Raw genomic sequence first — 13,489 nt, 5'->3', positions numbered from 1 at the left:
TATATATATATATTGCATATATAGCATGCATATATATATATATATGCTTTGCCACCTCCCAGGTCTTGTTGGAGGGGCGATCTCTCTGTAGATCGGGTTGGCACAGGCCTTCAGCCCATCAAAAAATTTGATGTGCCTTCGGCCTAAATACTCTAGCACAGATGGAAGCTGGAGTTCCTGGTGAATGGTGGTGTTTCTTGTCCTCTATAGAGTTATTCTCTACGACCTATTTGCCGGAGGACGGAATTCTGATAGCTCTGCAGCTTTTGGAGCGTGGTTTGGTAGAGGTGACGCAGCAGGGGTGCACCATAGAACAGAGTCGGACGGATTATCGCCTTGTAGATTTGCAGCTTCAGCCTTAGTGAGAGTTGCGGGGATTTCAGGAGATGGAAGAGCCTCTAGCTCTTCTGGCGGGCCGGCTTAAGTCTCTCTCGAACGTGACTGGAGAAGTTGAGGTGCCTATCCAGTGTGACGCCCAGGTAGAGAATGGAGGTGGAGATCTGCTGGTCGACTTCATCCACTTTGAAGGTGGTAGGCAATGTCTTCTTTCTTTTTTGGAACGACATCACGGTGGCGTCCGTTTTGCCGGGGTTCGCCCTAATCCCAATACTTTTAAGCGCATTAGTGATGGTGGTTGCAGCTTCTTGAGCGTGGGTTATGGCTTTAAATGACGTTCAATTAGGTTTTCTAGTGTTGTAAATAGTTTTAACAATATGGGAGCTCCGAATCAAAAATCCACCATTTTATATTCCCTGTAACTATACTTGGCAGACTAATCTATTTTGACTATTAATTGTAAGTATTTTTACTAAAGTTCGAAATTAGGGTGAAATAAGTTATTTTTTTCTCCGCATTAGGTTCTTACACTATATCATACTTTTTCACTGTTGTAGTAGTACTACTAGGAGAGATATCTGTCATGTGGAAATGACCTTTACTGTAAGGTTGTCTTGGGTAGTGGGTCTTTTGTTATCACCATTTTCTTGTCTCTGAACCTTTGAAAACGTAAGGTAAACTAGCTTTAATTTGAGTGTTAATAGACATCTGCAAGTCTCATGGTTCCTGGGATAAATATTTCCCACAATAAATTCACTTTCTGATTTTTCAGCATACATTTCATGAAATGTGGCTACTTAAAAAACTGTATATCGGGAACTATGCACGTAAACAGGCCTAATATTTTTGCAAATTTACTTTAAATGATGTTTATTTGGTTTTCTAGTTCTGTATGTAGCTTCACAGATATAGCAGTTCCAATTACAAAATAAGTAGAATTGCTATCGTGAAATCACCATGTACAAATGCATTTTTGAAGTATTATATTTTACTTCAAATGTATTTTATAATGTTAAAGCTATTGAGGAACTCTTTACTAATAAATAAGGCTCTACAAAAATTATGTTCTATAATGTGATCTAGTGTTGTGGTTTGCTTCAGTGATATAGAGCTAGGAATCATAAATTAAACAGCCACCATTTTATATTCCTCCTAACTATACTTGGTAGACTCATCAATTTTTACTATTAATTATATGCAGGTTTCATTAAAATAATAAAAAACTAGAATGAAATAAATGGCTTTTTTCCCATCGGGCTCTTCTACTATTACTATAAGTTATTTCAAGTATAAGTAAGTTAAAGCAATAAAGAAGCAATAGCTTTTAACCAAAAATCCTTGGAAAAAATCGATTTCAAGTTGAAATATAATCGAAACAAAATATGTGAGAATATTTTCCCTCACACACGATAAGTTAGATAAGATGTGACAGTTCACTGTCAAGGCGCAATGTATGTATGAGATAAAGTAACCATAGCTATAAATACCTGAACAGATACTCCTAACTATCACACAAAACCTGACATTAGTTGTGCTGTTCGAGAAATCATTTTAAAATATTTGTTTATTAGATTTTCGGCGTGCAAGATAACTTAGACCATTGAAAAAAAAAAAAATAGGTAACATTCTAATTCTGGAAGTGGAGTGACTCAGTGTCAAGATATTGTGCTATTAACTCCCTCGGTTTCGAATCCAGGTGAGACAGATAATTATTTATTCTGTTACTTTAGCCATGAGTCAACTTATGGGTTTCGGCGCAGTGGTAAACTCAGCCTCAGTAATCGGGGAAAATCCGACGGTCGGGCGTGATGTAACCCAATCACCTCCTTCCACAACCCTTGGTCTAGTACCAGGACTTCCTTACGAAGTACTGAACCCCTGATTCTTCATTGGTTCTAGCAGTACAGAATTATTTGTTTAATATTCTAATTAAATTAGGCTATTCGGGTTTACGAAGGAAATGGTGTTTCAAACCATATTGGACAAAAAAAAAGAAAAAACAAAGAGACTATACAAACGTATGAAGTATAATTTTAAATCAATAGCTAATCATTCAGAACCTTCCCTTTTTATTACGTCATTATTTTGCTTTAATACTGGCACATCTAAGAAGTTTTTTTATTATCTTTATTTTTTATTTGATGTATTTACTAGGGCTTGTGGAATCCCCACTAGCTTTGGTACAATATATAGAATGATCCAATTAGAGGAATTCAATTGTCTACGCTACTATCTTTGGAATACATCCAATACAAAATAAAATAAAAACATTTATTAAACACTATTAAAGCAAAGCAGTGAAATGGAATTGTAAGTTAACAGTCTTATTAAACGAAAGATAATTTAAATCTTCGTATAACCTATGCATTTTTTCAAAATTATCCTTCCTCGAAACCTTCCTTGGTAACTAATTTACTGAATTAATTTAATTGCAATGTAAATGATTTTATTATAATTAATTTAATGAATTTCTGAAATCTTTTGTTTGGTTAAATTAATTTTTCTAAAGAAGTGAGGCCAAGACTAGGGCACACACCTTCTCTCCAGAAGATCTACCCAGATGCTAAAAATGTAACAAAAGACATACAATAAAACATATACTGGAAGAGTGTGTTTTTAACGCTAGAAGAATAAATGAATTGGGTATGCCTTCAAATGTATCAGAGGCCTTGGGAAATATATTTAAATAAGATCATGTCTTTTATGAAAAAAAAAAAAAGGACTGCTTGTAAATATATAATATATACATATTGTTTTTGTATATATTAATTTATTTGTTTATGAATAAAATACATGTGTTGATGATTGGTAGGTTTTACGACTTAATATTTAAACAACCAATTTTTCTAAAGAATTTTTCTTTTAATTTAGTTTGAAGGCTACACTCGATGAAGATGAATCAAACCAGTTTGACATTTCAATGGCCTAGAGATAATGTGTGCAGTTGTTTCCTTCTTCCGTCTCTCGATCTTGACCCTATTCTGCTCAGGCGGGTGTTCTTGGAAATCCACAATGGCGTAGCTTGCAAAGAGATGGCGTGCTCTGGCCTCTCATTCAGGAATTATAAAATATTTTCACTTACTATCTGTAAAAATATATATGTATATACATATACATTCATATAAGCCTATTTTTAACATATTTGAAGTATACATGATCTTTACTTAAACATGTGAAATGGAAAAATATTTCTTTCATTTACCATGTTAACACGATATAACATATAACATGGTTGAGAATCTGTTAAATGGAGAATGACATCATGCAAGAAACCAGCTGAGCTCGTCACCATTTTGTTTGTTGCTGTCTTAAGTTACTTGCTCGTAGTTTTTATTTAGATTGTGTTAGTATTGTTTTGGATGGTCTTAAAACTAATAAAGCAATGGATGACAATAATAATAAAATGATAGTTGACAATTAGCTCATCTTGATTCTTTTGCTCACAAGTTAGATCAACAAGACACTCGGTGGCCAAACTTTAGAAAACTTCCACTTTTAACTCAATTTAGGTATATTGTAGTAAATTATTTTAATTAAGACTTAGAAGCAAACAATAACATGAAGTTTTGAAGGAAAGGCTATAGAACAAGCTGATCAGAAAATCCGCTAGGAGCTCTTAGACATTTAACATTTAACATGACTAGAAATAGCTGCTCACAATCCTACAATTTTAACATTTAACATGGTAAAACATTTATTATTAAATAAAACCACAAATTGTATCCAATACTGTCTCAACACTTTATTTCTTACTAGTCCAACGTTTCGGCTATTCCAGCCATCTTCAAGGACATCTTCAATACAAATCTCCTCCTCACATTAATTTATAATTTTTATTGTAGGCTATTCTGCCCAGGTCATTTTCTTCATTTTAATTTCAAACCTATTTATTTAAATTTTAAAACCATTAACTTTTATTTTTGTCTATAAAATTATCAACAATATAAAATATACCACCATATAACATAGTTTGTTATATGGTGGTATATTTTATATTGTTGATAATTTTATAGACAAAAATAAAAGTTAATGGTTTTAAAATTTAAATAAATAGGTTTGAAATTAAAATGAAGAAAATGACCTGGGCAGAATAGCCTACAATAAAAATTATAAATTAATGTGAGGAGGAGATTTGTATTGAAGATGTCCTTGAAGATGGCTGGAATAGCCGAAACGTTGGACTAGTAAGAAATAAAGTGTTGAGACAGTATTGGATACAATTTGTGGTTTTATTTAATAAATATTTACCTTGTCTCAAAAAATTTTGAAATAATATTATTTATGGTAAAACATTTTACATTAAATACATCATGACTAGCCCTAATATTTCATAAACCTTATACGTTGGTATAGAACCTACCAGGTTATACGTTTCTTTGTAATTTGTGTTAGTAATACGTGTCTTAGTAATGATTTGTTGCATAAACAGCGAATAATGAACGACTCCCACCATGTTGTCCTCTGTTATTACTTTCACTTACCTCTATATGCAATATATATATTCAGTGGAAGTATTATTGTATATTTGTTAATATTTTATTTGAGGTTCTCTGAGCCTAAATAACAAAGCCTCTAGAGTGTTCGATTATAATTCATCAGGTAGGGGGGAACTAAACATGATTCACTTTGAGAAAAATCGATTTTTACAGGTGAATCAATAGTATTAATTTATTACCATGTTTTGCCTACGATAATGGATTTTAAATAGTTGTAGATAGGGATTATCGATTTCCCAATGAAAAATAGGCCTACAAATAGACCATTAGATAGAAAATCGAAACTTCGCCTACTTCAAAAGAAAATCTAATTTTTCAGCGTTTAAGATACTAAATATAGTTCTAATTTATTCCACTCATGAAGCTTTCTTCAATCATTCCGTATGAAATATGGCGTTATTTCTGTTACTTATGATATATTCCTTTTATAGTTCAGTAAACGAACAGGTTACATTTTTTTTCAACAAGTGTAATTATAGATATTGCATTTTTATTTTTATTAACATGCTACGTTTAAAATACAGTGAAAATATTAAATTGTTTTATGTTCAGCAATGCCTCTATTTTTTTATAAGTATTTTAATCTTTTTAAACTAAACCTTCGAATTCCCCTCGTATCCAGTCCTTACAACCCTAAATCCTCAATGCTCCTTACTTTATCACAAATAAAATCATACATAAAGACCTTAATGTTCCATATGTAATCGATATAGCCCAAACCAGATATTATTCCTTCCATGATAATCTCTTAACTACCCAAACCCACTACTTTCTAACCTTGCCTCCTCTTCGAGGCGCGTGAAAAGAAGATGGCCACGAGACCTAATATTAAAACATAATTACCCATTGGTAATTTCTCTACATGCCTGTAACATGCATTATGATCTTTCATCAAATTTACTGCATTTATTATTATGTACAGTTGTAAATTTCAATAAATACATAAACAAAAATCTTTTTAAGTTTTAAAGTAATAAGTATTTAGAAAAACTGAAAAGAGTTAGAATAAGCAGTAATTTTAGAGATTCACTTAAGCTAAGTTACTTATTGAAAGGTCTACGCAATCAAGGCAGTCATTGATTGTTTTTTTAGCCATTAACAGAAAATTCTCCACGTGAACGTGGTATACATCTTATTTAGATAAGGGAAATTTTTTTTAGCGTTTTATGACCATTTTCCAAGAAAGTTCCCATACTTGTTTTACTTCATCCTTTAGATACTTAATTATTCAACAAGTGGAATCATAAATAATGCATTTTTATTCTTATTAGCATGTCATGTTTAGAAAATAGAGATTAAATGTTAAATTATTATTCCTTCAGAAATACATCTGATTCTTTAGAAGTATTTTACATTTTTTTTTCTTATTTTATTATTTTTAGTCGCCAGTGTTAATATAGTAAATACTTCAATTACATCAATAATTCCGTCAATCGGGGTTACTTTAGTACAGGTTTTTCATATTTGGTAATATAACTTCCTCATTTTTCAATATTTCTTTTATCAAACGAAAGCCACACACCTCAGCTATAAATTGACGCCTGAAAGGGGATATATCTTTTACGGGTGATGTGGCCCACTTATTGTTTTATTAATCTTACCCCACCATCCGGGGTTACTTTGATCACAAATGATTTTGGTCCCAAAATACGCTTGTTTCCTGTTCTTGATCAAGGAAACTCCATTTAATAAGCACCTAAATTTAAAAAAATAGATTTCCGACCAAAAAAAAATTGTATTTTGGTCGAAAATAAGTTTATTTTTATTTTTTCCTTTATTTGCCCGTGTTTATTTAACACAACGTTTTTGCACAGTAAGTCTTTGATTCCTGTTTGGACTTCATTGAGGAATGTATGCATAAAATTCAAGAAGTAACTTTATTCCGAAAATAATATCAAGCCTTGGTACTTAATGGCTCAGTCTGAGTTAATCATAGTTACCAGTTTCCTCTATCTCAAACATGTTTAAACAAAATTAGCTCTAGACACTCAAATAGAAATTCAGTCAAAATCAACAGAAAACATTTTTAATTAAACTAGATATAAAACTCGAATGAACTAGAAAAAAAGGTAAAATCACTAAACTAGGTAAACTTTTTAAAAATTTATTTATTGTTATTTACAACTGTATAAAATATATGCAACAAGTAAATTTTCTGTAGGTGACATAGTGACATGATACAAACATGTGGAGAATCTACCCATTGATAGAATTCCAATAACATTTCTAGAGGAGAAGGCCATCTTCTTTTCAGACGCCTAGGAGGATTATTAGGTAATGAAGGAGAAACCAGGTTAGAAACAAGTGGATTTGGTTGGTTGGGAAGTTTATCATGGAAGGATTGGTATCTGGTTCTGGCCAAATCGGCAACATTTGGGACATTGAGGTCCCATGGATGACTTGATTTGTGACAAAGTAAATGTATGAAATATTTGAAAAAAATTGTTTGTTGTTTTTTAAGATTTCTGTCAGCCTTCAAAAATTATCCTTTATAATCCAATTTCTATAACTGATAGCTAAAGAGTTGTAGGGTGTCAAAACTGCACAAAATGTGAACAATAAAAATATTTTTGTGAATAATTGAGAACTCTAGAACAGTAAAAAAATTCAAAACTTTAAAGGATAGGAGAGGGCGGACTTCACAAAGGCGCATTTGAGCTTTTTGAAACTATTTCAATTAGGATAACACCCAGCTTATAATGAATGTTACCTCATTTAATATTTATACACTGAGTGTAATCAAAAATTGTTAAGGTCGTTTTCGAGAAAATTGAAAAGATGTGAACAATCGATTATATAGTTGCTTTTATTATTTTAACTTTATCGATTAAGTTGCAATAACATCCCAGGCACAAATACGCCTTGCATATTCGTCTGACTCGTCGTTTTTGTGCCAGGCTGTTCACATACAGACAGACCACTTTACATACAGAGGCTTGGTTAATGGGATTCAGGTGACGTCAAAGCGTGTATATCCATTGAAAACTCGAATTAGATAGTTGTCACGATCGCAATACTCACTCCTTACTATTAAAAAAAGAAGTAGAGGTATACCGCAACTACCCTAAGGGTTAGGGGTACAGTACTTTGTAAGGAAGTACTGGTACTAGACCAATGGTTGTGAAAGGAGGTGATTGAGTCAGAATCGCGCTTGATGACCAGATTTTTACCAAATCACTTTATGAGGCTGAGTATCCCCCTTTGGGTTCCCGAACACACAGGGCTGACTCAACGACTACAGTGAAACAGATAATTATTATCTGCCACAGCCAGATTCGAACCCGAGTCCGTAGAGTTAGTAGTCCATTGCCTTACCAATAAGCTACCCACTCCTCACTATATATTGCATAATAGGTAAGTGAAAATAAAACCGTAAATAGAAAATGTCAAGAGGAGGAAGGGCAAATATATATTTATCAACATTCAAATGCAAAAAAGGTATCCTTGGCCCGGTCTTTTTTGTCATTTATGACCTTTTCGCTTTGCTTAGTTATTCACTTCTATCAATGGGAAGGTCGTTATCGAATCTTCTTTTCTTCTGGTCTTAGTAATTTCACCAGTGAAAAGAATATTTTAGATTCTGATAATGAAGCTACAATACTCCCAAAGAGATAATTTTTGTTTTGAAATATAATTCATAACTCTTTAGCTACTTTTAAGGCATTCACGATTTGCATCACAGCTAAAAGTACATGGCTCAACAGAAATTTCAGTTTATAGGCTGTTTAAAAAGTCACATAACTTTCATTTACAACTCCACTTATGACCCAAGTTTTGTGTGGTTTAGCGGGCTCGTGTTGGAGTTATAGCCATTTTGGAGGTTTTCGACAAAAAAAAAATCTAAAGACAAGGAAGGCGTAAATTGTGAATTTATTTTTTATTTTTCTGATTCTATAAAATTTGTATTTTAGGGTTTCTTGAGGTAGGAGGATAACAAATATAAATTTTATTCCTGCCAATAATACAACTGTTTATCAAAATATAGCGAAGCCATACTGCGATCGAGAAATATCGGGCGATCTCGGCATTTCTCATTCGAATCAGATGCCTCAATTCTTCTCCTTTAGTTGTTAATAAAATTATTTAATATTTACTAATTATCCATTGTTTATTATTGCTAATGATGAGGACTGATTAATTTTTCATATAAACAAAATTAAAGGTGCTTTAACATATTGATTGATTTTAATTTGGCGAGTTTAATCACAACAGAAGGCGTTTTTGAGAAGAAGAGAGAAATACTTTATTTATTCATCTATGCTGCCTAAATACCTTAGGTTGCCATCTCACACAGCATACTTATCAATCCGTAATCGGACATATTCACATTACACATACATGGTATAATCATAAAAAAAAGATATACAATAATAGGATATAATAAACAATTTTTTTCACTCCTACAGTTTCCCTTTACAATCCATTTCGGTCTATACAACCAATACAAATGTTTCACTCATTCCTATTTTTCTTTTTCATTTCTGCTCAATCATTCAATTCACCCGATCAACAAATTCGCTCTCCGGAATTCACCCTCCTAGATCCTCTTCAGTGACCCGCTAAAAAAAATTCAATATTAGACGGTAATGAGAGATCAGACCATCATTCATAGTCACAGCAGTAGATCAGTCTACCAAGAACAAACAACTAGATACATTTTACGAGAATAAGAATAACACATAGATTAAAAGGAAAATATAATAAAAAAAAACCGGTTACAGGAAACACTTGAATGGATAAATAAGTCTAAAAAAAAACACACAAAAAAAAACAGTATTAATAAAATAAAATAATTTAATGAATAAATACGTTAAAACACACAAATAGAGAGGTCAACATATTAAACATATTAAATTGAATAAATAAAACAAAGAATAATCTCCGAGCTAATTCCCATGCAGGTGATGGTGTATGATCCCCAGGGAATCATACACCATCAATATAATAAAAATAAAAAAAAGTGTAAAGTTGATGATATAAAGTGGCACTTCCAGTTGGTCGATGTGTCTAAAATATTTAGTTTGAGTTTCCCAAGAATTTAAGTTTTTGACTTAACCTACCAAATACACACATTGGGCTTGGTTACTTCAATCAGGAGCACCAATATCCAGTAAAACCAAGATTTATTTAAGTTAGATTTGTCGAAGAGTTTGACAAAACTTCGGTAACTTTTTTTTTCTTTTCTTACGTCGGCCCAAGACTCCCATTGGAGTCCTACACTGCTCCTTCGGTAACTTAGCGACCTGTTTTTGATCTATCGCTTTCTTACCAAGATTATAGTACAAGAGCCCAACTAGAGAAAAAATGCATTTATTTCACCCCAATAAAAACTATGTGTAATTACTAGTCAAAATTAATGAGTCTGCCAAGTACAGGTAGGGGGAATAAAAAATGGCGGGTGTTTCGAAACGTTAAAAAAATATAATTTGCTTAGATTACGCGGTGATCTATATCTTTAAAACTACCAACAACACAAGAAAATTTGAGAGTACATTACTTAAATTAAAGTAAATTTTCTAAAATATGAGCTCTTATAGTGCTGTTTACGTTCAATTGTTCCCGAGATTTTATTAGCTTGATAGCTTTTTTGAAGAGCTACATTTCATAAAAAATGCATCGAAAAATAAGCAGTTAATAGCAGGTCTCAATATAGACAATATAGAGAAGAAATATTAAAGAAAGTAACTAAACTTTCTTTAATATTTCTTCTCTTAACTATCTGTTACTATTACCCTTTTCATTTACTATTTACAACCTTTAATTTTTCTTATTATATCTTACTTTTTTACATTTTATACCCCTATTATTTTACACTTATGTTTTTTCTTTTTTTCCTTTTTGTAACTATAGTGTTTGTATCTTTTTTAGCCCTGACGAAGCCCTGCAACGTGGGGCGAAACGTTGGCTCAATAAAATAGTATAATTATCAACTATTTGAGTTTTTTTGATCGCACCCGGACCATATTCCATTCATCTATACACACGGTCAATCAATAATCTTCCAGTATTTCACTTTTTTCTTTTTTATTGAAGGTCTTATATCGAGAAGTAAAAAGTTTCTGCTTTTGTTTAAATAAAATAAATGTTATTCATTTAAGCCTCAAATACACTTTATTAACACTTTAAATGCCCAAAGTTTCGGCCAACCTTAACCAAGGACAATCTTAACAAATTTACGCCTCACATCCAAATATTATAAAATTTTTGCAGGCTATTCTGGTTAGGTCTAATGAAAATTAATCTATTTTGTCATATAAATTTAAAGCTTTTAATTACATACTAATTCAACACTATATTAATATTAATATTGACATTTTAAATTTTTGAAAGGGAACGTTAATATAATAAAAAAATCGTCTTCAAAATCTACTTCTGCAACTTCACAAATAGAAATTCCTTGTCTCAGTATTTTAAAACTGGTTTTCATGTATAACACACTATTATAAGTTTAGCAAGTCAAATAAACTGGGTAGAGGGAAAACTATCTACACTCAAATAAAAAACGTAATTATGAATGTATTTAAATTCAAGAAAACAGAGGCTGTAAGAAACAGTCCCAGTGTGAACCTAACGGAACGAGTAACCTCCCGTGTTCAAGAACTCTTATTGACAATTAACTCAAGAACTTTTATTGTTAAATGTCTGTTCTTCAATTATTAATATTTATTTTTTTTTTGTATATATTAATAAAATATGTAATAGTTGCATAATTGCTACGATATAATAAAAAACAAAAAAAGTTCAAAAAAGGTTTACTAATTGTGGTTTCGCCGAAGGGCAACTGATAAACTAAGTTGAGCGTCTGTTCTCTTGGGGTCTTGAAAAATTGTTTGGTTTCCTGTTCCTGGTGTAGGTCATGTACAGCATATTAGACCTGGTCATTTTTTAAATAATGTATTTTACATTTACTGTCATAATAGTTTGCGGCAGTGAATTCACTATCACGTTAGTAGTTGTCAGCTAATACTTGGACCCCTTTAATCACTAAAGCAACTTTTCCGAGACCACTGTAATTTATTATGTAATGCCCAGAGTTAATTGTTTTTGCTTCTTAATGGTGAAAAATATAGAATATCATCAAATTTCATCTGGTACGTTTATTTTTGGGTGCATATTTTTTTTTCTATTGACACGCCTGTGTTCCAGAAACGCCTGTTCCTACTTGACCGAATGTGAGCAGGGGTGAAAAAAAAGGATTGAGCGGGGGTGAAAAAAAAGCAGTTATTTCACCCCAATTTTTTGTTACTTTAATGAAAACTATGTTTTATTACTAGTCAAAATTGATGAGTCTGCCAAGTATAGGTGGGGGAATAAAAAATGGCGGCTGTATCAAATTTAAAAAAAAAAATTAATTTTTCAATCGGAACTCTATATCTTTAAAACAACCGACAAATCTAGAAAATCTAAGAGAGGATCATTTAAAGTAGAGTAAATTTGCTAAAATATGAACCCTAATACAGCTATTTACGTTCAACAGTTCTCGAGATATAGATTTTGTAAAAGAATCATTTCATAAAAAAATGTACTAAAAAATCAGTATTCAGTGAATTTATTCTGAGAAAGCTATATCTCAGGAACCATTCGACAAATAGAGGTTTATTAGCACTCAAATTAAAGATAATTTAATGTGCTATAAAGTAGTTTATTGCGTTTATCTTCGTAGGACAGGTAATTTTCATAATATTTGCTAAAATAAATTCACAAACTGTTGATTTCTGGTTGTCGGACAGAATTTTTGGATTTATGAAAACATTTATTTCAGCAACCCTTAGACTTACAGATCTATGCAAATACTTAAATAAAACCTAACTTAATGTACGATAAAGTAGTTAATGACAGAAAACCTTATAAAAAGTGATTCAAGACTTTTTATTACTTCAATGAAAACTTTGTATAATTACTAGTCAAAATTGATGAGTCTGCCAAGGTATGGAGAATAAAAATGGCGGCTGTTTCAAAATGTTAAAAAAAAATTATTTTCCTTTCAGAGCTTTATATCTTCAAAACTACCAACACTGGAAAATCTAAGAGAACATCAGTAAATTTACTAAAATATGAGCTGTTTACGTCCAATAGTTCCCGAGATATTTTAAAAAGCAACATTTCATGAAAATCTACTGAAATATTAGTAGTTAGTTAATTTATTTTGAGAAATCTATTTCTCAGGAACTATGTGACATACAATTGTCTATTAGCACTAATTACAAATTAAAGCTAGTTGAATGTACTATAAAGTAGTTTATGACCTTTACCTTCGTAGAAGTAGTAGTTTTCTTGATATTTGCAGAAATAAATTGATTTTTAGTTGTTAAAATTACCTATACACTTGGACAATAAGTTTGATTTATGAAAACCGTTATTTCAGAAACCATTGGACGTACAGACGTATGCCAGCGCTCAAATTAAAGCTAGTTAAATTGACTATAAAATAATTAATAAAGTTTATCATTCTATTGTTGTTGGTAGCTTTAAAGATATAGAGTTCCGAATAAAAAATTAATTATTTTTAACGTTTTGAAACAGCCGCCATTTCTACTCCCCCTACCTATACTTGGCAGACTCATCAATTTTGAGTGGTAATTATACCTAGTTTTCAATTAAGCAATCGAAATTTGGAGTGAAATAAATGCTTTTTTTCTCCTCTCGGGTTCTTGTAT

The 13,489-nt window shown here is 31.6% G+C and overlaps 1 long non-coding RNA gene across 1 annotated transcript in view; it reads right to left on the bottom strand.

Moving 5' to 3' along the window:
• Positions 1-3,299: 3,299 nt before the first annotated feature.
• The window catches only part of LOC136796142 (uncharacterized), a 38,304-nt gene continuing 28,114 nt past the window's right edge, over positions 3,300-13,489 (bottom strand). Inside the window, exon 3 of the long non-coding RNA XR_010843843.1 lies at positions 3,300-3,421. This is a non-coding gene — a long non-coding RNA (uncharacterized lncRNA). The remainder of the gene's footprint in view (positions 3,422-13,489) is intronic.

The sequence above is a fragment of the Halyomorpha halys genome, unplaced genomic scaffold (genome assembly GCF_000696795.3).
Source record: "Halyomorpha halys isolate HHAL.00 unplaced genomic scaffold, Hhal_1.1 Scaffold863.1, whole genome shotgun sequence".
Lineage (NCBI taxonomy): Eukaryota > Metazoa > Arthropoda > Insecta > Hemiptera > Pentatomidae > Halyomorpha > Halyomorpha halys.
This window is presented reverse-complemented; position numbering and strand designations above follow the sequence as displayed.